Below are 24,771 nucleotides of genomic sequence, written 5' to 3' on the forward strand. Positions count from 1 at the left end.
CAGAAAATATAGAATCAAAACTAAACTGATGGACTAGAAAGAAATGGCATAAGTTCAAACTCGTTAAAGGCATTCATTTGGGGAAGTGGTGACACAGTGATACTGTTGCTAGACTAATAATCCAGAGACCCACTGCCTGGGGAGCTGGCTGCAAATCCCACCATGAAAGAAGGTGGAATTCAAATTTCATAAAAAATCTGGAATGAAAATAATCTGATGACCACAAAACCATTGTTGATTGTCATTAAAGAAAACCCCGTCTGGTTCACTAATTTCTTTTAGGGAAGGAAATCTGCCATTCCCACCTGATCTGGCCTACATGTGACTCCAAATCCACAGCAATGTGGTTGACTCTTAAATGGCAAACTACTCACTTCAGGGACAAAATTAGGGATGGGCAATAAATGCCGACCCAACCAGTGGTGCCTACATCCCATGAATGAATTTTTTAAAATCATGTAGATAGATAAACTGGAATTAGATGAATGGGTTAGGTGGATTGGTCATGCCAAATTGCCCCTTAGTGTCCAAAGTTGTGCAGGTTACGTGGGTTAACCATGATCAATACACGGGGTTATGGGATTAAGGTGGGGAAGTGGGTCTAGGTAGAGTGCTCTTTTGGAGGGTCGATACAGATTCGATGGACTAAAAGACCTCCTCCTGCACTGCGGGAGTTCTATGGCTTTCCTTATTCATATGAAGAATTCTGCCTCTGGAACATAATTTAATCTTGAATCCTGTATTGATACCCAGTTCAATTATTTTCAAAAAACTGTTTTTCGAAAACACCTGTTTCAAAACAATGAGACATTTGTCATGATTATGACTTTTTCTTGCCTTTATTTGCTGTTCTGCCATTAATATATTAAAGCTTGATGGACAAATATTTCTGACTTCACAAATGCTTCAAGTAACTAAACTCTGGGTACTCATGCAGATTTTCAGTGATATCTTTGTTTTAGATGGCAATATGTCAGCACATCATAAATTGTTGATATTGGATTTATAGCTCTGAGTAGTAAGCCTAGAAAGTGAGCTTTTAACAGATAAAATCCAGCCCAAGGCCTTTTGAAATTTACAGATACACAAAGAGAACAGTATATACTCTTACACTAGTCTCTATGATTAGGCACAAGCATTCCAAAGGCTTTTATTTACAAACCTTGATAAAGAGCCAAGGTCCATCAATGTTGAAAGGAAATATGGACTAGATTTTTTCAGGTGGCTGTAAAAGTAGCCACATAAAGGATGGGATAAAATAGAAAAGCAGTAAAGATGTTGAGTTTGTATTGGGGGAAAAATTTGGTAGATTCAGGAGGGATGTGAAGCACTACCACTTCATCAGCTGTTGCACATGGAGTTCAGTTGTTACCATTAGATTTTCAATCTATATTTAGAGCAACAAAGATCTTTGTAGCAGCAGAATATATGACTGATGAGGTGCTAATTGGCCAGGTTGATTTTATAGAGATTTTGTCCTGATTTTATCTGTATTTATTTAACAACATTGAAATAGAAGTTGGACTAGGCCATTCAGCCCTTTGAGCTTGCTTCACCATTCATTTTGCTTATGGCTGACATCAAATTCAAAATTTTGATCCCCCTTCCCCTCCATATCCGTTGATCTCTTTAGCCCCAAGAGCTATATCTAATTACTTCTTGAAATCAGACAACGTTTTGGCCTCAACTACATTCAGTGGCAATGAACTCCACGCTTTCCACACACTCTGGATGAAGACATTTCTCCTCATCTCAGTTCTAAAAGGTTTACCCCTTATCCTGAAACTCTCACATCTAGTTCTAGACTCCCCCACCATTGGGAATGTTCTTTATGAAACTACCCTGTCTAACTCTGTTAGAATTTTGTAAGTTTCTATGAGATCCCCTTTCATTCTTAACTCCAGTGATTAGAATCCTAACATACTTAGTCCCTCCTCATATGACAGACCTGCTATCCCAGGAATCAGCCTGGTAACCTTTGCTATACTCCCTGAGGACATTCTTCCTCAGATAAGGACACCAAAACTGCACACAGTATTTGAGGTGTGGCCTATACAGTTGCGGTAAAACATCTCTATCCCTATACTCAAATCCTTGTGCTTTGAAGGTCAACATACTATTTGCCTTCTTTACTGCCTGCTGTACTTTCAATGACTGACATATGAGGACAACAAGATCTCATTGCATATACACCTACCTCAATTTACACCCACTCAAGTTATAAACTATTTTCCTATTATTGTTATCAAAGTAGATAAACTCACATTTATTCACATTATACTGCACCTACCATGCATATACCTACTCAGTCTGTCTAATTCACGTTGAAGTATCTCTGCATCCTCCTCATAGTTCACCCTCCCACCCAAGTTTGTATCATCTCCAGATAATATATTCAGTTCTCTTTTCCAAATCATTAATATATAAATGTAAAATATATACTATATAGCACCACAAATGGAGCTAAAGATGATGAACGGGTCCTTCACAGACATTTATATATACTGTTCCAGAATTTACTGCTTTAAAATGTAAAACAGTACAAAAAGTGTTTTCAAAGGAACAATTTGAATTAAGTGGCTTTTCTTTCTGGCTTCTTGACTATAAAATCACATCCAACTTCTATGATAAGGCAAAGAAATGACTGGAAAAACTGGTGGAAGAATGGGAGTTAGCAATAAAGCTTGATCATATTTTCACTTCCAACCACGAGTAATCTGCAAGCTCACCTTGATATGGTTCTTGGATATTGGAGTGGCATTTGATGGATTAAATAACCTATCTGGTTGTATCGCAGCTTTGTATGGTTCCTGCTCTGCCCAAGACTGCAAGAAATTACAAAAGGTCATGAATGTAGTCCAATCCATCACGCAAACCAGCCTTCTATCCATTGACTCCCATCCATCGGAAAGCAGCCAGCAGTATAAAGACCCGACGGACCCAGGACATTCTGTCTTCCATCTTCTTTAGTTGGAAAAAAGATACAAAAATCTGAGATCACGTACCAACCTACTCAAGAACAGCTTCTTCCCTGCTGCTAACAGACGTTTGAATGGACCTACCTTGCATTAAGTTGATCTTTATCTACATTCTATAACTGTAACTCTACATTCTGCACTCTCGTTTCCTTCTCTATGAATGGTGTGTTTTGTCTGTATAGCGCGCAAGAAACAATACTTTTCATTATATATTAATACATGTGACAATAATAAATCAAATCAAAGATTACATAGAATGAACACCTGTGCAGGAGTCAGCATAGGTTGAAACCATTTAGGTCAGTGGACTGAATGAGCTTTACCTGCTGCACACTGAAGTCCATCCTTTACAGCATATGGAAAGATGCTTAGAGGCTGTGCCAATCATTTAAATACGTTCTTGTGGCTCCACTGAGCCTGCTACTTATGCTAGAAAGACTAGAAAGAAATACACTTCATTTAAATAGTCTTTTTCATAACCCCAGAATTTCCCAAATCCCTTAATAGACAATGAATTACTTTTTAAAATGTTGTCATTGTTATGTAAAACATGGGGCAGCCAGTTTGCACTTAACAAGCTTCCATAAACCGGAGTTAAATATACAACCAGATCATTTGAATTAGTATCATTGGTAGAAGGATAAATATTGGTCAAGACACCAGAGAAGAATTCCCCTGCTCGACTCCAAAATTGTGGCATGAAATATTTTACAACCTCTGCGAACAGTGGGCAGATGTTCATTGGCAGCAGGGACTGGGTCAATCAGAAATTCCAACCAAAACCCACACAGGCCAGAATTTTCCATTCTAGAGTCTAAGTTTCGTGGCAGGATTGGAAGTCTGAATGATTTCTGCTGACAGTGGGGGTTTGGGAGGCGGGGGGTGGAGCGGGGCGGGGAGAGGTGGGTGGCAGGGGATGATGGCTGAAATGTGGTGAATTTTGTGGACCGGGTGCGAGGAACCTGCCATCTCCTCATGGGCTGAAGTTCTGATTGCTACATTTAAAAAGGGCACCCAGACAGCCATTTATTTACTGCAAGCCAGGAACTCTGGATTCTGCCAAGTACAGAATGTGGCAGATCAGAAAATTGTGGGATTTTCTGTCCCCAGCCACTGCTTGGATTGTCAGTTTCATCGAAAATGACTGGATTTTTGGCTGGGCTGCTGAATCTTCCTATGGGCCCTGAAAACCCCATCAGTGTGTGGCCCCACAGTTCAGCATCATCTCCCTGGAGATTCTTTTACAGGTAGTCCAGCAAAGGTGGGAGGTGCTGTTTTCCCAGGAAGTTAGCAGGAGGACCTTTCATCTGAACATGGTGGCACGGGTGGAGGTTATAGCAATTCTTTGGAGGACCTCAGTAGGGTCTTCCAAAGTACCAGCCAGCAATGCAGGAAGAAGACAAACGATCTGCTGTGCTCCTCCAGGGTAAGTGTCACTGTTAACTCACTGCAAACTTAGACTGCCTGATGCCTTAATGAGTGTAAGTGTGCAAATGCAGATGGAGATCAGGTGGGAGTTTGGGTTGGTTCATCAGCAGGTAGTGCGCACTGAATATACACCAGCTACTTCATGGTCTCAATCTTCTGTCATGTGCATGACACCCTACTTGTTAATCACTTACTGGGGAAGGCTCAGCAGCTTTCCTAAATATGCATGCTCCTGAACAGCTCATGCAAGCATTGGGATGACAGCCAATCCTTCTGTATTTCTGCAGAAAAAGAACGTTTACAATAAGCCGGAGCAGTCCAAGACCAGATGCAACACTTCCAACACTCCAGCCCTCATCCCAAATGAGGAGCAGGCCACTGAGATAGCCAGGGAGGAACAAGACCATGCCTGTTTTGAGAGTGAGGCAGGACTCCCCAACGAAGCTATTGACAATGCCTCCACTTTGCAGCTGCCAGTTGTGCTCAGTTGTGGTTTAATTGAAGTGCCAGTAAGGCATTCACAAAATCTTTCTTTCCTGTATTCCAAGTAACAGCAAAAAAAAAGGAGGCCAGCAAAGCAGATCACCCACAGCTCCATGTCCAACCCCACATTTGAGGAGGATGCCTCAGAGGATGCACCATCACCTGCATCTTCCACCAGAGGCAAGACTTCCACCTCAGTGGGTCCATGTTCTAAATTAGGCTTTCGTCACAATCTGTTGAGCACATTATAGACACAGATCCACAACTGGCGGAGGAAGTGACAACTGAGGTCTTTGACACTTGGAAGACTACTGGTGACCAGGCCTCTGCTGAACCCCATGCAGATGACAAGCTTCTGGACTCAACTATAAGTGACCTGTTTGAGATGCAGAGGAATATCAGGTATGTTTGCCAGGGGCCATGTGCAAACTGGACTAACAACTGTAGGAGTCCATCTAAGTTCTGTCTGATGTGATGACTCCGTGACTCCAGGATGCCGCCGTGGAAAGGGGGCTGATACCTTGAAGGCCCTGGTCCAGCGAAGTACACAAATAAATGCGCTCATACCTGCTCTCCATTCCTCTAGCCATGGGTGCCGTGCAGCAGCAGCTACGTGAGAAAGGGCACCTGACCTCCTTCCAAGAGCCCTCCTAAAGGGCACTCAAAGGAAGAAGGAACACCGGCCAGGCCCCCACAGACTATATCCAAGTAATGTCCAAGGGTGTCTTGCTGCTCTACTTTACCTCTGCCAGTGACCCCATTGCTTCAAAGAGGGTGCACCTGAGCAAGAGACCAGAAGCAAGTCAGAGAGAGCCCTCAAGGCCTCAGACTTCCAAAGGATGCCCACCAAAGTCATGACAGTCAGCAGGGCATAGTAGTCAGCAGCTACCTCCACCTCAGATGTGGGGATGTCAGGTCTGTATCTAGACGTAGGCCAGGAAAGACTAAGACATTTTGAAGTCAGACAGATGGCACGGTGTATGACTATTGTGCATAGGTTTGACACTTAGAAATACATATTCACTTGCACTTTTTGGAAGTTTCCTGGATTCCATCTTTCTATTAGTTGCTTCAGTGAATGCAAGCATTTAAACCTATGGAATTTGGACCTTCATCAGACTTTGATAATGAACTCCAATGGATCCAATTCCTTCACAATATCAGCATAGTGATTACTTAATAATCCCACATGTACATGATTTAAGTAGAGGCCATCAATTCTGAGTTTGTGGCCTGGCCACATATCATACAAGACATTATGCGCAACGTGCTCTGATCCGATCTCTGAAAACGTAAGCTTTGCAACCACAGTGCATCAGACTTCATTGAAGCACTGGGGTCTTAGACCATGATGTTAGAGAAAGTAGAATGGACCAGCGTATTGGACTATGCCAAAGGTGGTGTGGCTATTCGGGTGACACATTAGCAGCTCTAACGCTTCATAGCGCTCTGCAGTCTCCATGGAAGTAAGATGTTTACCTTCGCTGGAGAGTCACAATTATGGATCACTGTCTTGCACTAATATTAAAGTCACCTAGGACTGAGACTTGTAGGAGTCTCGGCAATTAGACAATTCGGAATGGCTACTATTCAGCAATCCATAGTGCGGTCAGTGGTCTTCAAAGTAGCTTCAAAACATTTTGACATGATAATGATGTCAAGGGACAGACTTTACTGAGATTGAAATATATGGAACAATGTTAAATTGCAGTATATGGCTGGGATTCTTCCCAAAAAAGTCTAAGTTCCCAACATGCGGGAAAACCAGAGTAATTCCTGCCTTTTTTTTAAGCGTATTTACCAGAGCGAATCTCAACATACTGAGCACTGGAGTCCTCAGTGGGATTCACTCTGCAAAGTAGGAGATGGGGCCCTTTCCTACCTGAGCATACTACTGAGTGAACCACTGTGCAAGTTCTGATCTGTTAGAGCGGAGATCAGGGCATGTGCAGTAGCCCCGCATTGCTCGCCACCCGATTGCTGGCCAGCCCCGCAACTCGCTTGATTGCTGGCTTTCTGACTCCTCACCCCTCGATCACTGGCCTCCCGGACATCCCTGGGCCAGCCTCAAAGTCCCCCACCCCCTGGCAAGCCACCCCCTGCCCCCACCCCTCACTTGCAGCCTTGACCCACCCTGATGGCCAGCCCCGATAACCTTCACTCGCTCCCACCCCACCAACCCTCTTGCAGAGTGGTAGCTGGTTTTCCCCCCCCCCCCCCCAGCCAATCACCACCGCCCCTCCCAAAACCTCACAAGCCCGTCTTCCCTGGCCCCACTCCCTTGGCATTGCTGGGTGCCCAGTGGGCAGTGCCAGGCTGCCTGGTGGACAGTGCCAGTTTGCCCCTTGGACAGTTCCAGGGTGCCAGGCTGGCACCATGCCAGGGACAACCTCCTTACCCTTGACTTTCCTTGTGGAGCGGGGGGGGCTTCAATGGCCTCTGTTCCCTCCAGCAGAATATTCCCTGTTAGTGGGGAGCAGTTGTAAATACTGTTGGAGGGAAACACTCCCAGCAGTGGGGGAGACACCAGCAGACCCGGACAAGTAAAGTTTCTATGGACAACCTAAGGTATAATGAATGGCCGTGCCAATCATTTTCCACTGACTGGAATGAGATACATGCCAGCTTTCTCACTGAAATCAACACTTTGAAAAATAACAGAACATTCCACCCACTGTATGTTAAACTGGTGTGCAGTGTATCCATTTGATTATAACATAGCTGTAATCAGTATCAAAGCTCCTCACCATGCACCAACATTAGTTCAATGGTGAAGGGGATAAAGTTGTGATGGAGATGGACATAATTGGGAGGGAAGTTGTAACTGGGAGGTTGGAGGGTGCAGGGGAACCAATTGGGAAGAAAAATGGGAACAAACTGGGGCTTGTATCAATCTCCAGCAGCAGCCTTCACCACATTCAGTTAATTACCATTTAAAGATGTTATCTTGTGGTCACCACAATTGTCCTTTTAAGGATTACAGGTTAGGCTGCCTGTGGACCCTGAACGCCTGGCATCAGCTAGAATTATGGCTGCCCAAATGCAAAGAGTCTAATGTCTGTGTCAGGAATGAATCCTAATCACCCCTTTTTCTGCCTTCACTGATATGGCAGGTTGCATGGATGAATGCCCATAAGACATAGGAGCAGAATTAGGCCACTTGGCCCATCGAGTCTGCTCTGCCATTCAATCATGGCTGATATTTTTCTTATCCCCATTCTCCTGTCTTTTCCCATTAACCCCTGATCCCTTTAATAATCAAGAACCTATCTATCTTCATCTTAAAGGTACTCAATGACCTGACCTCCAGAGTGTTCTGCGGCAAAGAGTTCCACTGATGCCCATTTTGCTTCTGAATTTTTGGGCCCCTATTTCCTCTGAACGTTACCATCTGGCCAGGCCATTAGACAGTTTGAACATTCCAGCATCATTTCAAATTTGTGCAGTATTTAGAAGAATGTCTTCCCTGCCACAATCATCAGTTGACAAATATCCTATGGCTCTGACTTTGACTCCATAATTCTTGTATTTTTGGCACAAGGATTCACTGGCAACTCAACGTCTCTAGCTATGGATCTAAATATTTGTACATTTGGAAAACCGAACGTCTGCTGATTCATTCCAAAAGAATAAATATATTAGCATGTGCAAGGCAGATGAGTGCATTTCCAATTGTTGTAGCCATTCTTAGAACCCAATATAAATCTGCATAGATCTGTGGTAATATAAAGATTGACATAAAATGAACTACTGCATTGTTGAACTCCTGTCCTACACTTATATAGATGAATGTTGAAGTTATGTTGACAGACTGATAAATTACCAACTAACTTCTGTATGACATTACCATATGTGGGATGATCTCTGTGTAATGAAAAAATAACTGCATTTGTAAAAAATTTTACACTGTTTACAGGAAGTTTCTTCCTCCTACTAAGCAGATATAGTAAGCAAGGAATTTCCCTAAGCCCTGACTGATTAACAAAGTTACCAGTCACTGAGCCAGTTTGTTAGCACTTGGAACCAAGAATTTGTACAATCTGGGTTCCTTGTTACTTACTTTTACTCCAACCCGAACATAAATGTTGTTGCATTGGAATGGACCACCCCCCCTCCCGCCTCTGCTCTTAGTGCAAGAATTGCATATACTTACAATTTGGAGAGGCCACTATCCTGCCATTAGCATTAGAAATACTAATAATCTGAGGTTAGGGAAGCACCAAATCTGTTGCATTAGTAGTTGGAGTTAGGTAAGAGAAGGCAGACATAATAGCTGGCAATGGAGAGAGGAAATTGGGTTGTTGGAAGCTGTGAGGAAATGAGGCAGAAGCTGAAAGGAGAAGAGAGAAGCAACTGTCAGTGCACTTGGGTAAAGGTAACTGATGTCATTAATAAATTAGAGTAGAATGTCAACTTGAACTAGGAAATGTTCCTATTGCCAGCTTAAATTGGAGTGGTGGAGGTTGGGGGTGTGGAGGAGGACGCAGTGAGGAAGAAGTCAGCTTGAACTGGAGGAGTGAAAAACTAATTGAAGATGGCACTTTGAATTAAGGAAGGTCTACTGATATTACAGGAAAGTTGGAGGAGTTGTATTTGTGCAGTTGTTTATTGAGCTGCAGAGTGGGATGGGGTACATTTGCAGTGAAATGAATTAAGTGTAAGTGAATGACCATTAAGTTAACTTTTCAATATGTGACAGTGCGATTGATTTTCTAAAAATTAAAATATCACCTTAGAATTGATCATAGGATCAATACTGTGCAGAAGGAGGCCATTTGTCCATCAAGCCTGCACCAACAATAATCCCTCGCAGATTCTATCCCTGTAACCCCACATATTTACCCTTCATTCCCCCTGACATTAAAGGTCAATTCACCATATCCAATTCACCCAAGCTGCAAATCTTTGGACTGTGAATGGAAGCCAGAGCACCCAGAGGAGACTGACATGAGAAGAATGTACAAACACCACACAAGAAGTCACCCATGGCTAGAATTGAACATGGGTCCCTGGCGCTGTGAGGCAGCAGTGCTAACTTTAATTTTCCTGTTGATAGATTTAAAATTTATAACTCTGAGCTGTATCAGTACTTAAACTGAATCAGAATATGCCAATTTTAAAACAAAATTTAATCCTTTCTAGGAATACATATCCTTGGGTAAATCTTGAAATATGCTTCCAATGTTGTGGACTGTGCACTTTATTATCTTAGGTCAATCATTTTGAAGTGCTTATCAATCTCTAAAAGGTTGCTTTAAGCACAGTTCAATGCAGGAAGCGGCTGGCATTGCCTTGTTATAAATAGTTTCACCTCAAAGCATTTCTGACAAAAATTGTGCCATAGTAAGTGCCACTATTTTAGGCTGACCAGCAGGAATAGGATAAATCAAAGGTAACTTCATAATTCATTGCAAAAGTTAGCAAATTGCCTCACCTGAATGAATGATCTATTGCTTGCTTGAAATAAAGGAAAGATGGACTTTAAAACCACAGTCAATTTTAATTTGACTAACTTGCCACGGGGAAAAAACAATGTTAGATCTCAAAGCTTTGATTGCAATTGCAATAAATTAATTGAATATAGTTTTTACAATTTGGCTTTTCCATCTCAATTTGTAAAAATGTTCTCTCTCCATCCTTCAAAGCAAAGAGTACAGCCTGTTGCAAGAGCTTATGCATAGAGTCTTTGATGGGAATGTTGCACTACAACTTTCGCACAGTTCTAGATGACCAGGAAACTCTCCCACCTGCCATTGAGGTGGAAGAATTCACAGGTTGACAATCAACCTGCTTGGCCACACCACAGATGCACCTTCCATGGCCATCAAGTCCTGGGATTGGACTCAAACCCAGAGCTTTTGATTCAGAGATAGGAACATTACCCACTGGGCACAAGTCTCCCATTTTGAGACTAAGAGCAATGGCAGGTAGCTCCACCAGCGACTATCCCGCTGGCCAGAATGGCAGGTTCCCACGTCAGATTCAGAATTTGGAACCTCATTAATCACACATGTATGTGTGGGGGGGCCACCAATTATAATGTTACGGAGTAGGGCCTCGGTGGGATTGTTGTCAGTGCAGGTTGAATGGGCCAAAAGACTGCCTTCTGCACTGTCGGGCCTAGATAGAGTGGACATGGGGAAGTTGTTCCCATTAGTAGGATTCGCGGGCATAGCCTCAGAATAAAGGGATGACCTGCTAGAACCAAGATGAGGAATTTCTTCAGCTAGAGGGTGGTGAATCTGTGGAATCCAGTGCAACAGAAAGCTGTGGAGGCCATGTCATTGAGTGTATTTAAAGACAGAGATTGATAGGTTCTTGACTGATAAAGGGATTAAAGGTTCCAGGGAAAAGGCAGGATGGACTAATTCTGCTCCTGTATTTTATGGTCTTTTCTGTTATAAATCTGAAAACTTAGAAGTGTTCTTCATTCAGAATATTTTTAATGTGCAAGGAAAACTTATTTACATTCAAAATCACACATTGCGTGCGACACATTCATATTTTTTGGCATTGACTAAATTTAGCATTTTGGTGAAACAATAAGTCCTGCCATGTATATTCTACAATCTAAACTTGGCCACAAAGACAGCAGTGAGAGGATATCTGCCATGTAGATTAAGGAAACCTCATACCAAGATAAACTATCACTGTAATAACTACTTGTTTGGTATGTGGCAACCTACGGTGCATTAGATCAGACAAAAGCTCCAATGCTTTGGGCATAGCTGTCAGTGAGGACATCTCTGATGGTAGCATGTTGAATTTCACAGAGTAACACAATAGTTACACAATCTAGGACAGATGAAAGTCTGTTGACCTTTCACACAATCATACAAATATTATCTCATATCCTGATCTTTGGGCTGACAGGCAGTTTTGAAGAAGTAATGGGTAGATCCATAAAACTTAAATTTAAGTGTTTTGATCCCAAATTAAAATGTACTGGGTTAAACATTAGCTCCAACAGCAAAGTTACATTGCCAAAACTTTTGCTGCAGTCTTGTCCGTTAAATTCCCCAGCTCTACTCCTATCCCACTCCCTACCACCCCAGAGCATGTGGGGTCAAGGGAGGGCAGCAAATCTTGCAGGGAGCCGTTAGATGCCTGTGCCTCTAGGAACACGTACCTTACTTTACAAGCTGGAAACTTTCTTATTTTCAGGTTGAATTTCTGTGTTTTCCCCCAACCAGATAAACATTTCTGCAGGCTGAGATCATTTCCACACCACTCCCAACTTATGGGGCCACTTCCATTCTTCAGTAGTGAGTTTGGTGGTGGGCGGGCATTTAATTAGTAGAAGGGTGGAGATTAGGTGACCTGCCACTTCCTGTCTCCACCCCAATTAAGTTCAGGTGAGAATTCTGGCAACTAATGCCTACTTAAGGTCCTCATTTCACCACCATTGGTATTGGCCTAGAGGCAGGTAGGAACACCCCATGGGGAAGCATAACAAGGAAACTGTGGCATATTTGCTTTCAGGTTCCTGGGAAGGGTCCTATGGTCAAAAGCATTTAGTGCCTGATTGAGGAACCTGGCATTATTGGACAGCAATTCTTGGTGAGCAGAACGTCTACTTCTGGCGTTGTTGGTCCCAGGGGAAGTCAACCACTGGTTTGTTATGTGCCTGGGTGGCAAAAGATGCAGTGGACCTTCCTGAAAAGAGGCAATGAAGGGGCCTTGCTGGCTTTCCAGCCAGTGGTCAAGGCCCCCATTGCCTCCACAAAAATCTGCTCCTGTTGCAATCTCAGCATACTGGGGTCTCACGTTTATATCAGTCCCAAAGGTGTCTGCCACATTGTCTGAACTTTCTCAGCCTCAGAGTATTTTACAGTAACAATTCCCATCCTAGTCATCAGAAAGTGGAGCCCTGATGTTAAACTAACCCAGCATCCTGATAAGAAAGTGGTTAAAATGTAAAAACTGACAATGGTGTGATCTCAGCAAAAGCAAATCAAATCATTTTTAACAAGGAGCTAATTCAGGCTTCAAACAAACCTGCTGTAAAGAGCAAATGTCTCATGAATGAATTCAAATTGGGCCTCATTTTTATCCTGATAAGATTTTTTTTTACTGAGTGAGTTAGAATTCTATGATTCTCATAATTCCCTTCCCAACTAACAGGAAACCCACAGAGTAAAAGCCTTGGTCTCATCAATAGATTGATACAACAGAAGGCTCAATTTAAAAGTCCACTCACTTGCTTAGATCATGTGTGTTAATTGTATATCAGATATGCAGGTGAAGGGCATTAATTGTGGTTTCACTTGAGGACAAATGTAGAGACAGTCACCAAAACCAGGGTGTGGTTGGGCTAGGAGGTGCTTAAAATGTTTCACTCAGTAAATAAATGTAAGACTGATTAAAAATTGGCTCATATCATCCTTCACCGACTGCCTTTCCAGAATAGAGCAATGAGTCTGCATGCCATTGTGACTATTGTAACGCCACGCATCCAGTTTGCTTCTTATCAATTTTTGCCTGCCTCTCCAAACTTCATTAATAACTCACTGCTTATCACAGATGCTATTTTGGCTTCACTTAATTGGTTGATCAGTTGGAGGAAGAGGAGCAGCAACATCAGAAGCCTGAAGAACAAGGAGAAGCCAGAACTAAGCCATAGTAGACAGTCTATAGGCCAAGAATTACTCACTTGGACACTCAAGATTGCAAGGAGTAGGAAGCACTTGAGTCCTTTGAGCTTGCTGTGCTACTCAATAATATCATGACTGATCAATCTCAAAGAACAAAAAACAGCCCGGGAAACAGGCCCAACGAGCCCACGCCACCATCTTAACACCACCAGTCCCCCCCTCCATCCATGACCCTTATCTAATGTTTTATGGCCATCCACATTGAGGGAAACTAATTTAGGGACAATTTATTACTGCCAATCAGCCTAATAGCACATCCCTGGGGTGTGGGAGGAAACTGGAGCACCCGGAGAAAACCCACGCAAGCATGGGGAGAATGTGCAAACTCCCACAGATACCGGCCCAAATCCATGTGTCTGCACAGCAATCAGCGATAGTCACTGAGTTGTCATCTTGCCCAGTATCTGGTCCAGTTTAAGCACACACTAACGACATGAAGCACTAGGCCAATCTCAAACAACAAAGAGCAGCCCAAGTACGACCCATCGTGTGTATGCCCCTCGTTGGACACAAGGCGGACCGACTTAAAACTTGTGAATGAAAAAGAGAAAAAAAACATTATTATTGTACCATATCCATTTACCTCAGCTATACTAATGCCCTTTAAGGCATCAGTCATGATCACTTGAACTGGGCCTAGATTTAAATCCAGACCCACTGCCTTCTGAAATAGGCCAGCAAAACATTCAATTGTATCAAACCACAAAGGGAAAGTCAAAAAAGAACTGAACTGGATGGATCAACTGGCACTGACCTAAGCTTAGGAAACAGCATTTACATGCCCTATTGCTCCTCCAAAAACCTCCTTGTGTGTTCATCTGAGGATTAGTACCGACATTGGGGAACTGTCCCAATGATTAATCAAGCAATAGCCCAACAGTGATATCCACTGAATCATGTCTTGAAACCAATGCCCAAACACTTCCACCACCATTTCTGGATGTGTTCTGTCCTTCTGGCAAGAGAGAAGCGGCTTCACAGTCAGGCAGAAGTAGCTCTGGGAGTCCAGAACATTGATACTGGACCCCATGAGGTCTCATGGCATCAGGTCAAACATGGTAAGGAAATCTCCTGCTGATGATCACCTCCAAGTGTTCCCCTACTCCCAACTTCAGCTGACGAATCAGTGCTTTTTCATATTGAACATCACAGAAGAAATTCTAAGAGTGGCAAGGACCCAAATTATACTCGGGGTGGGTGAGCTTCATTGCCCATCACCAAGAGTAGCTCAGTAGCACTATTACTAACTGATCTAGTCACATCTGAAGGACATAACTGTCAGACTGGACCTTTCTGGCAAGCAATCAAGTTTTATTTAATCATAGAATTCCAGTCACATGAACCCACAATTAATGACGTTAATTGTGCTTGTTTTGCCATACTGCTGCCCAATTTCTCCATCATCTTCAGCATTTCATAGCCCTCTACAAACTTACCAAATACAACATGCTTTTGGTCCAACCATGGAGATTCTGCAGTGCAAATGAAGAACTGGAATCCATTGTATTTAATCCAACATTGACCATAGACAAGGTACCAGATCCAATGTGCTTGAGCTGGAATTTGTCATCTTGAAACTTTTCACTGTAAATGGACTTCCCACCAGTGACAGGCACAGAAGTATGGCGCAAAGGGGATTTTCACAGTAACTTTGTTGCAGAGTTAATATATGTCTATATGATAATATATTATCATTGTCATGTGACAATGATAAATAAACTTTAAACTTTAAAGAATGTTTTGTATAGTCACCATCCTGGCACATGAAGTCAGGAATGATTCTGTGGAATATTGAGCACTTGTAACTAAATGCCTTCTCACCAATGCACAATGCATGGACGTTTTCTGCAGCCTATGGGACCACATCAGGCCTGAGCTCAGTAACAACGTGGCCTAGCGTGTTGCCCCAGGAGGCGATGTCCATGTAAACTCGGGAATTTGCACTGTTGGCTCTGGTGCTGCGAGAGTCCCGTTCACTCTGACTCAGGGGGTGGCGGCCTGGGTAGGTAGTAAAGTTTATTTATTTGTCACAAGTAGGCTTACATTAACATTGCAATGAAGTTACTGTGAAAATCCCCTAGTTGCCACACTCCAGTGCCTGTTTAGGTACACTGAGGGAGAATTTAGCACAGCCAATGCACCTAACTAGCACGTCTTTCGGATTGTGGGAAGAAACCAGAGCACCCGGAGGAAACCCATACAGACACGAGAAGAACGTGCAAACTCTGCACAGACAGTGACCCAGCTAGGAATTGAACCCGGATCCCTGGTACTGTGAGGCAGCAGTGCTAACCATTGTGCCACCAAGTAAGTGAACAAAGAGGGGAAAAATATCTACTTGACCTCATCCTCACCAATCTGCCTATCACAGATGTATCTGTTCATGACAGTAGAAATGACTATCACAGAGTCCTTGTGCAGAGCAAGCTTTCTCTTCACAATGCAGATATTGTCCATTGTGTTATATGGTACTACCATCATTAAATGTGAAAAATTCAGAACAGATCTAACAGCTCAAAACTCAGCATCCATGAGATGCTTGGGCCATCAGCAGCTGCAGAATTGTATTCAACCACAATTTGTAATCTCATGGCCAAACATATTTCTCATTCTATGGCTCATATTTTCATCACAACAGTGAGCCTCTCTGTCATGGCAAAATTGGCCAAAAATCATAATTTGTGCACCCCAAATATGGCATTTCCCATTTTAACAGAGTTAGTGATAGGGGCAATACATGTTTCATGCATGCTCACTTTAGAGGCACTGAAGTGGGATTTTCAAGTGTGAAACCCAAAATGTGCAGAGCAGCTCTGAACTTTGCAGATTTGTTTAGGTAGCCAGAATGCCTCTTTGGAGAGATAAGGTATCCCTTTGGGTCTGGGTTGAGGACACTAGAAGTATGGTGCCCTTTGGGTAGGCCAGTTGCTCTTTGCAATTGTTAAAGAAAAGTATAAGAACTGCTTAAGCTCATTGTTATTAAGCTCATTGGAATTGTCAAGAGATCCCTCAAATAAACCTGGCAAAGGGAGCCACCAAAGCTGCCAAGGCATTTAAAAGTCCTGCCCTTCAAATATTTGAAGAAAATGGCTAGAGTGTTTAAAAAAAGATTGCTTGCTATTTCACTGTGTCTGTTGACATAAGCCTGAGGTTTTCCATTGCTAGATTGGTCCTCCATGATTACTTTCACAACCATCCATTATTATAGTAGGTTGTTTGTCGTATTATAATTTGGCTGAGAGCTACAAATGGTTACAGATTCTTTCACATGCATCTCTGAGTTCCAATGTTTGTTATGAGAGTTTGTGCACTTTAATTAAATGTTTATTTAGTTGGAGAAATGCAAATACAGTAAATGGTATTTATGAATAAGAGTGTTTTCAATATAGTGAAGTCTGCAACAGACACTTGGAACTTAATTTTATTGAATTTTTTAACCTCATCTTTGCAATGGGTTCTGAAGACTGCCCATGGTGGATACAAAGTGAGTTGGCATAGTAGCTGTAACGAGAAAGAGGGGTATGTCGGGTGGATGGATTGGCGTGAGTTGGTACTAAGTTTGCATAGGGTGTTTTGATCCAGCTGAGGCTACTACTGGACATCAAGGCCTGAATGGAACCCTGGATCAATAGAACATAACCTTTTTTTTTGTTTAGCGATGTGGATGAACAAAGTCAGAGGGCTGCCAATTAACTTTGAACAAAAGAATAAAATATTCATTAGACGTTGAAAGATTGACTATAATACAATACTCCTTCTTCCCACCCATATCTTCACAGATGCGCACAGATTTTTAAAGATAACACAGTTACAAATTATATCTCATACTACAATGTTCTCAGTAAGTACACAGTCCTTGCAACCCAACATACAAACTGTGATCAGACACCATAACTCTGAAACCCAGTGGCAAACTTCACCCAATACGACTTCTGTGGATTTCTCATCAAATCTCCTCAAATGCTTATCACACTGTGAACCAACTGATCTCACTGGAACTCTGATCTCTACACAAGTGTTTCAAACTCCACTCTTGAAGAAACATGCCTTGGAATCTTCTTCCAAATACTGCTTTCTCTCAGGTGGCTTCAAGGATCCACTTTCAGGATTTCAGTTTCTCCTTTCAGTATTCCTCTACACAATCTTTCAAATATCCAGCCAAGCCAACAGAACACTACTGCTTCACAGGCAGTACTAAGGTCATCAACCTTAGGATTACTTCAAATTTCTGACTTCTTGCTAGCTGACCTCACCAGGTCTGCATACTTCAGTTCTGTATTTAACTGGGAGCCTCCCTCTGCTTCTTTCTTTAATGATGTGGAGATGCCAGCATTGGACTGGGATAAACACAGTAAGAAGTCTCACAACACCAGGTTAAAGTCCAACAAGTTTATTTGATAGTAAACCCACAAGCTTTCGGGGTTTGCCCCTTTGTCAAGTGAGTGCAGAGTTCTCGAACTCTCCACATAGAATATGCAAACTAGACACAGACAGTGACTCAAGGCCAGAATTGTACTCAAGTCTCTGGCACTGTGAAGCGAGTGTGCTAACCTCTGTGCAACCATGTCAGTGAAGGGGATAGACACTGTTCTCTGTAGTAAAGAGCGAGGGTCCAGAATGCAGTGTTACCTGCTGATGTCAGGGTTCAGGATATCTGCTCAGGGCTGGAGAGGAAATGCAGTGGGAGGGGGAGGATCCAGTTTTCGTGGTAAATGTAGGTACCAACCACATAAGCAGAATGAGGAAAGAGGTTCTGTGTACAGAATTTGAGGAGCTAGGCACTAAATTGAGCAACAGAACCTCAAAAGTTATAATCTCTGGATTATTACGTGAGTTGCATGCAAATTGACATTGGGTACATAAAATGGGAGAGATGGGTACCTGGCTCAAAGACTGGTATGGGAGAAGTGGGTTTGGTTCGTGGAGCACTGGCATCCATGCTGGGGAAAGTGGGGCTGTACCGTTGGGACGGCTGACATCTGAACCATGTTGGGATCAGTGTTCTTTCAAACCACTTAACTAGGGAAGTAGAGAAGGCTTTAAAGTAAATAGAAAAGGTATGGTTCTGGAGAGGGGATATATAGGCTTACAAATCAAAATGACATGGCAGCATTGCAAGTCAGCTATTTAGGCCATGATACCCAGAGTGTGACAGGAAGGGACAGAGTGTACAAACATTTAAAAGGAGCAGCAAATAGATTCAAAGGGTTAAAATGGTAAAAAGGCAAATCTAATGGCTTTCTACTTAAATGCATGTAGAATTTAGCACACAATAAACAAATTAGTGACATAAATTATTAGCACATAATAAATGAATTAGTGGCATAAGCAGAGGAGGCTCAAGGGGCTAGATGGCCTACTCCTGCTCCTATTTCTTATGTTCTATAAATTGATGTTAGTGAGTATGATCTTATAGCTATTACATTGGTTACAAGGAGATCAAAGCTGGAAACAAAATATTCAGGCTTTGTAAGGGCAGGTAGAAAGGAAAATGTGGTGGGTTAGATTTGTATGAAATGGAATAAGTATGATAGAAATGATTTTGAATCAGAAGATGTGGAAACCATATGGATGCGGGTAAGAAATAGCAAGGGGATGATTTGATTTGATTTATTATTGTAACATGTGTTAGTATACAGTGAAAAGTATTGTTTCTTGCACACTATACAGACAAAGCATTCCATTCATAGAAAAGGAAATGAGAGAGTGCAGAATGTAGTGTTACAACCATAGCTAGGGTGTAGAGAAAGATCAACTTAATGCATGGTAGGTCCAGTCAAAAGTCTGATGGCAAAAGGAAGAAGCTATTCTTGAGTTGGTTGGTATGTGTCCTCAGACTTTTATATCTTTTTCCCTCTGGAAGGAGATGGAAGAGAAATTGTCCAAGGTGCATGGGGTCCTTAATTAAGGCTGGCTGCTTTGCCAAGGCAGCAAAAGGGTAGACAGAGTCAATGGATGGGAGGCTGGTTTGCGTTACAAATTGGGCTACATTGACGACCTGAAGATATTGGTGGGTGTAGGCTATAGGCCCCTGAACAGTAGCTGTCCTGTAGGTCAGAGAATAAATCAAGAGATAATGAGAGTGTATAAAAAAGGCAGTACATTAATCTTGGGTGATTTTAATCTTCATGTGGATTCAGAAAATCAAATTGGCAGAGGTAGCCAAGACGCAAAATTCAGTATATTCAGGATAGCTTCCTAGAACAATATGTTGTGGAGGGGTCAAGCAGGGGTTAGGCTATTTTGGATCTTGTAATTTGTAATGAGGTAGGTTTAATAAACAATCTCAGAGTAAAGAATCCCCTAGAAAATAATGACTATAACCTGGCAGAATTTAGCATTCAGATTGAGAGTGAGAAATTTGGTCAGAAACAACAGAACTACACTTAAGTAAAGATCATTACAAAGGAATGAGGGCAGAGTTGGCTGGAGTGGAGTGGAAAAGATGTTTAGCAGGAAAGACTGATGATCGGCAATGGTGGACATTTATGATTCACAACAAAGATATATCCCAGTGAGGAAAAATGATTCTAGGAAGAGGATAAATTAACCATGGTTAACAAAGTAAATTAAGAATGTTATTAACTGAAAGAAAAAACAGACAGGCCAGAATGTTATGATTTTTCTTTTTGAAGAAATGTCTCAGGCAAGAATACTGGAAGGCAGCGTGGCCCCAATTTTATTGCTGGGCAAATGGGCATCTACATGTGTTTAAAAACTCACCCCCTGCTCCAGAAATGAGGCTCGGGTTGTTTTAAATGATAAGGCAACACTTAAATCCAGTGGCCAATTTCTGGGCCAGGACCATTGGAAAATTGCACAGCCTAGGTGTTACCTGTCAAGACCAGATAGGCAATGAAGCCCTCCTGCAGATATTTTATTTCAGACCGTGATTGTTCATGCAGTGACACATTTTCAGAGTTAAGTAAAAGCCTTGTTAATCACTGACAGATATAGTAGTTATTCAGTGAGCCATCAAGCACACACAGTGTGGTATGGGTGACGGATTCCCTTCCCTAGCAAACACAGAGTGAACAGATTTTACAAATCTGTTGAGATTACTCTTCCATTTACATATCAAATCAAGGCACTAACAGAAAGAATCATCCATTTTATCTCTTACATTAAGCTTGTACCATGTGGTGAATTATTTTCCACATGTTAACTTGGGAGATGTCAGCATGTGCTTTGGAATGAACTTTATGCTTTTAATAAATGTTTCAAAGCACAGCAGCCTGGAAATGATCAATAATATAAAACAAGTGCACAAGCACAAAATGTTTCCCTTTGCTATTTTAATAGAGGTGTTAACTCATTTATCTTAACAGATTTATAGCTCCATTAGATAGTACAGAGAAGAATTTGACATGTCAGTCTTAAATGTTTGTAATAACATCCCACAAGTTGTAGCCTAATACTGGCAGAAAATAAAATAATCTAAACATCTGAGAGTTACAGACTATAAACAGTGAAGACAAAGCAGGTGACATCTTTCAGCTCACAGCGTAAGTAAAAGCTTCAGTGGTGATTTACAGCAGTATCGCTTGTATTCTGTTTTATATATTGTAAATGTGATAAATCACATTAGTTCATAAAGAACTCACTGGCACTATGTAACTTTTGCAACAATTTCCATGTTTAATTTGAGTTGTCCTGACATTCATACCATTAATATTTACAAAAAGTACTTTTTCTTTAGGAAATAGAATCTTCTATGCAATTTCAAGAAAACTTGATTTTCACAGGGGTACAGTGAGATAATTATGCTGCAGCTAATGAGTACATAGAAAGGGAATGGGTGACTACTAGACAAAGTAAAAGCACAAGGCAGGTAGTGCAGGAGTCCCCTCAGTCTATTGCCCACTATAACAGATTTTCTGATTTGGATACTGCTAAGGGTTTCTCAAAGGAATGCAGCAAGAGCCAAATCCATGGCAAAATGAGTGAGTCAGCTGCACACTGGAGAAGAAGAAAAGGAATGAGACAGCAATAGTGGTAGGAGATTCTAAAGGGGAACAGATCAATACTTCTGCAGCTGCAGATGTTGCCGTCCTGGTGTCAGGGTTGTTAGGATATGGCAGGTTGTTAAGTACCGTGCAAACCAACTCCCAAAGGGAAACTCAGCAAGCTATCACAACTCATTTCTATTGTATTTCTATCACAAAAAAGCTATGAGTACTGAACTCAGGAGTAACAAATTCCAGAAACAATTTTTTGAAGATTTTAAATATCAAATTGAAACATTTAATAACAAAGTAAAAAAAAACTTAAACACGCAAGACAACATTTACACAGTTAAGAATAGTTTTACAGCGCATTCCCCAAAAGGATTCCTGCTTGATTAGACTTGCAAAAACATCCATTTACACAACAATCCTCACAGATACTTAATCTCTAAAAATGTCCAGTAATATTGCCACAACGCAATCCCATTGTTGTTGTAGATGAGGTATGTCACAGGACTTCTCTCTCTCATAAGAACATACGAACGTAAGAATTAGAAGCTGCAGTAGACCATTTGGCCCTTGAGCCTGCTCTGCCATTCAGTAAGATCATGGCTGATCTTTTCGTGATCTCAACTCCACTTACCTGCCCGCTCACCTTTATTGTTCAAAATCTATCTATCTTTGCCTTAAAAACATTCAATGAGATGGAATGTTATTAACTGCTTCACTGGGTAGAGAATTCCACAGATTCACAACCCTCTGGGTGACAAAGTTCCTCCTCAACTAATCCTAAATTTGCTCCCCGTTGTTTTGAGGCCATGCTCCCTAGTTCTGGTTTTACCTGAACTATCTATAACCCTTTGCAGACTTTCAGTGTCCTCTGCATACTTTGCTGTACCACACATCTCTACCACTTATGGGTGTCATGGTAGCACAGTGATTAGCATTGCTGCCTCACAGTGCCAGGGGCCCAGCTTTGATCCCCAGCTTGGATCACTGTTTGTGTGGAGTTCGCACATTTTCCCCATGCCTGCGTGGGTTCCCTCTGGGTTCTCCAGTTTCCTCCCACAATCCAAAAGACATGCTGGTGAGGTGCATTGACCCAAACAGGCGCTGGAGTGTGGCGACTAGGGGATTGTCACAGTAACTTCATTGCAGTATTAATGTAAGCCTTGTGACTAATAAATAAATTTTACTTTATCTTAGTGTAATTCGCGAACTTTGACATACTACATTTGGACCCAATCCCAAATCATTATGTAAATTGTAAAAAATTGCGGTCCCAATACTGATCCCTGAGGGACATCACTGGTTACCGATCACCAACCCATTTATTGCCACTCTTTACTTTCTGTTGGTTAACCAATACTCTATCCATGCTAATACATTACCCATAATGCTGTGCTCTGTTATGTTATGCAGCAGCCTTTTGTGCAGCACCTTGTCAAATATCTTCTGGACATCCAGATACACTACATCCACTGCTTCCCCATTGTCCACCACTCTCGTGATGTCCTCATAAGAACATAAGAACATAGGAAATAGGAGCAGGAGTAGGCCATCTAGCCCCTCGAGCCTGCCCACCATTCAATAAGATCATGGCTAATCTGATAGTGGTTCAGTTCCACTTACCCTTAATTCCCTTATTGGGCAAAAATCTATCTATCTGTGACTTAAACACATTTAACGAGGTAACCTCCACTGCTCCTATGGGCAGAGAATTCCAAAGATTCACTACCCTCTGGGAGAAGAAGTTCCTCCTCAACTCTGTTCTAAATTGACTCCCCCTTATTTTGAGGCTGTGCCTTCTAGTTGTTGTTTCCATTCTAAGTGGAAATAATCTGTCTGGTTCTACCCTGTCTAGCCACTTCATTATCTTAAATGTGTCTGTAAGATCTCCCCTCAGCCTTCTAAACTCCAATGAGTACAGGCCCAGTCTACTCAATCTCTCATCATAAGCTAACCCCTTCATCTCCGGAATCAACCTGATGAACCTTCTCTGCACTCCCTCCAAAGCTAATATATCTTTTCTCAAATAAGGGGACCAAAATTGCACACACTGCTCTAGGTGTGGCCTCACCAGTACCTTGTACAATTACAGCAAGACCTCCCTGCTTTTATACTCCATCCCCCTCGCGATAAAGGCCCACATTCCATTTGCCTTCTTGATCACCTGCTGCACCTGCAAACTGAGTTTTTGCGATTCATGCACAAGGACCCCCAGGTCCCTCTGCACAGTAGCATGTTGTAATTTTTCACCATTTAAATAATAGTCCATTTTACTATTATTCCTTCCAAAGTGGATAACCTCACACTTGCCAGCATTATACTCCATCTGCAAGATCCTTGCCCACTCACTTAGCCTATCCAAATCTCTCTGCAGACTTTGTGTCCTCCATGCAATTTGCTTTCCCATTCATTTTTGTGTCATCCGCAAACTTTGTTACCCTACACTCGGTCCCCTCCTCTAGATCGTCTAAGAATATGGTAAACAGTTGAGGCCTCAGCACCGATCCCTGTGGCACACCACTAGTCACCAACTGCCAACCGGAAAAGCACCCATTTATTCCAACTCTCTGCTTTCTGTTAGATAGCCAATCCTCAATCCACGCTAACACTTTACCCCCAACTCCATGTACCTTAATCTTATGCAGCAACCTTTTGTGAGGCACCTTATCGAATGCCTTCTGGAAATCTAAAAACACCACGTCCACCGGTTCCCCTCCGTCAACCGCACTTGTTACATCTTCATAAAAATCCAGTAAATTCGTCAAACACGACTTTCCCTTCATGAATCCATGCTGCGTCTGCTTGATTGAACCATTCTTTTCCAGGTGTCCTGCTATTTCTTCCTTAATAATAGGTTCCAGCATTTTCCCAACTATGGATGTCAAGCTAACCGGCCTGTAGTTACCCACCTTTTGTCTACCTCCTTTTTTAAACAGTGGCATTGAGACGTATAAGATGATGAATGGGATGGATAGGATAGAGGTGGAGAGACTCTTCCCGCTCAAAAAAGACAGTAGGACTAGGGGGCACAGCCTCAAGATAAAGGGGAGGCGGTTTAGAACGGAGTTGAGGAGGAACTTCTTCACTCAAAGGGTGGTGAATCTCTGGAATTCTCTGCCCGTTGAAGTGGTGGAGGCTGCCTCGCTAAATATTTTTAAGAAGCGGGTTGATGGGTTCTTGATAAGAGAGGGGATTAAGGGTTATGGGGAGAGGGCGGGAAAGTGGAACTGAGCCACGACAGATCAGCCATAATCTTATTGAATGGCGGGGCAG

At 42.2% G+C, this 24,771-nt stretch overlaps 1 protein-coding gene and 1 pseudogene across 1 annotated transcript in view; one reads left to right on the forward strand and one right to left on the reverse strand.

Moving 5' to 3' along the window:
* pde8b (phosphodiesterase 8B) overlaps positions 1-24,771 on the forward strand; it is a 315,649-nt gene that overhangs the window by 169,718 nt on the left and 121,160 nt on the right. The window lies entirely within an intron of this gene.
* LOC145343354 (peptidyl-prolyl cis-trans isomerase pseudogene) lies at positions 14,877-16,000 on the reverse strand (annotated as a pseudogene).

The sequence above is a fragment of the Carcharhinus amblyrhynchos genome, chromosome 5 (assembly GCF_965287045.1).
Source record: "Carcharhinus amblyrhynchos chromosome 5, sCarAmb.v2.hapA, whole genome shotgun sequence".
NCBI lineage: Eukaryota > Metazoa > Chordata > Chondrichthyes > Carcharhiniformes > Carcharhinidae > Carcharhinus > Carcharhinus amblyrhynchos.